This window comes from Cynara cardunculus, unplaced genomic scaffold (assembly GCF_001531365.2).
Source record: "Cynara cardunculus var. scolymus isolate 2C unplaced genomic scaffold, CcrdV1 Un_Scaffold_4767, whole genome shotgun sequence".
Classification (NCBI taxonomy): Eukaryota; Viridiplantae; Streptophyta; class Magnoliopsida; order Asterales; family Asteraceae; genus Cynara; species Cynara cardunculus.
In genome coordinates this window covers 10,340-12,706 of record NW_020202053.1, presented here as the reverse complement: position 1 = coordinate 12,706, position 2,367 = coordinate 10,340, and the positions used below count along the sequence as shown (strand labels likewise).

General features: G+C 36.7%; 1 pseudogene; it reads left to right on the top strand.

Annotated features, from left to right (window-relative positions):
- Positions 1–2,052, top strand: part of LOC112504141 — a 19,961-nt pseudogene extending 17,909 nt beyond the window's left edge.
- The last annotated feature ends 315 nt before the right edge of the window (positions 2,053–2,367 follow it).

Genomic DNA, 2,367 nt, shown 5'->3' with positions numbered 1-2,367 from the left:
TCTTGGTTTTTATGCATGTGTGCATGTTATGCATATATGCATACTAGATATATATATATATATATATATATATAGAGAGAGAGAGAGAGAGGGGGGGGGGGAGTTAAAGGAAAAACCTCAAAAAACAAAACCAACTGATAAACACCCTGATAATTATTCATCTGGATGGTATGTACATATACGTACCGGTAATTGAAGCGGTTTCTTGGTTTTTATGCATGCGTGCATGTTATGCATATATGCATACTAGACAAATTACTAAAAATTACCATTATGCACATGTGAATACTGTCTAGATGAACGGTTATCAGGGTGTTTCTCAGTTTTTCATTTTTTTGCGGTTTTCTACTGAATATATATATATATGTGGAAGGGTTCAAACGAGAACACCTTTATTTTAGGAGAACGCGAGAACACCTTTTTACTATAGACAATCACATGTGATACTATTATTCCATCATATATAATACACATGTGATACTAAATCAGAGACACGGGCAATTTTCAATGCTATCTTGGTTGCGGGCCAAGTTGCCCTTACACGACTAAGCCCTCTACAAGCATTATCACATGTGATAAGGGTGTTGCGGATATGATACTATATTCCATCAAGACCATCACATGTGATGCTAAATCATAGACGCAGATAACCTTTGACATGACCTAAGTCGTAGAACAGGTCGTCCGCACATCACAGGGTCCCCTCACACATATTATCACATGTGATGGGGTGTTCTCGCGTTCTCGTAAACTGGATGTGTTCTCGTTTGAACCTCCTTACACATATATTTGACACTCTTTCATGGGTTGGAGATGCTCTATTATTTTAAGTTATTCCAAAAAACACAATATTTGGAATTAATAGCTTTTAATAAACAAGAATCATTACGAGAGAGTTTAACCATTCAATAGCTAAGAATTTTTATTACACGGTCAAATGGGATATCGTTAAATGGGAGGCTTTAACGATCAGGAAGAACATGATTGTTTTGACAAATTTAACCTTTAAATATATCCAATCTTCACAAAATAGAAGTGCAATTTAGTGAAACAATATTTTAAACCATGTGAATGCATGATGCATATTTCAATGACATGTACATATGCTTATGCACATGACATGTATGCAGTGGTTTGAGGTGCTGGATGGTCTTTTGGGTCCACATTGGAAAGCTGTTGGGTTAGCCTTSAATTGCACCTTCCTCCTATTTGGCTCTGTTATACAACTTATAGCTTGTGCAAGGTTACCTGATTAACTATTTCCATTTAGTTGCCCCTCATCACTTCCAATTTGAGCTTCAAAACAGGGTCATTTTAGACTTTTCACAACTTAACTGTGWGATACTTACAGCAATATATACTATATAAATGATCATCTGGACAAGAGGACATGGACATACATATTTGGAGCTTGTTGTGCTACCACTGTCTTCATTCCCTCATTTCGCAACTACCGAATTTGGTCGTTTCTCGGCCTCGGCATGACAACTTACATTGCGTGGTATTTGGCCATTGCGGCCTTCATTCATGGGCAGGTACGCTACTGCACGGTTTCTTGCTTTTTGGTGGTTTATGATTCGATACTTTTAATGTATGATGTATAGGATGAAGAAGTGGTTCACTCGGGCCCTAAAGAGCTGGTTTTATATTTCACCGGAGCCATGAATACTCTATACTTTTGGCGGACATGCTGTCACCGTGTTAGTACTTCTTTCTTTACCAATTTGAACTTAACTACGAGCGTTAGAATAATGATTTGAGGCATGCGGTTTTTTTTACAGAGAGATAATGCACGCGATGTGGAAGCCTCAGAAGTTCAAGTACATATATCTGTTTGCCACCTTCTATGTATTCACGTTAACACTTCCATCGGCTGCCACCATGTATTAGGCCTTCGATGATCAACTCCTTAACCACTCGAATGCCTTCTCTCTCCTTCCCCGTACTGGTTTTCGTGATGCTTGAGTCATCCTTATGCTCGTACACCAGGTTTTTTCTTCGTTACGACAAAATCAACTTTTTAGAACCCTTTTGAATAAGTCGTTTTATTAATATTTTTAGATTACATTATTTGAAAAAAATGACTTTTAAAACCAGATGTCCTATAAAAAGATGTGGGTCCTCTAAAAAGATGTTCTGACTTTATTTCAAAAATGTCCTGATTGATGGGGACGCATGATTGTTTGCTTCTATAAAAACTGAAATCTTATAAAGAAGTCTATTAGGACATTTACACATAATTGATTTCTTAAAAAGTCGAATTTGTTGTAGTGAGTCTTGAGTTCAATTCATTTTCTTTCTAGTTTTTACATGAATAACCATTCGGTTGTTCTTATTTTTGTTGGGATTTTACTAAGGGAATTGATC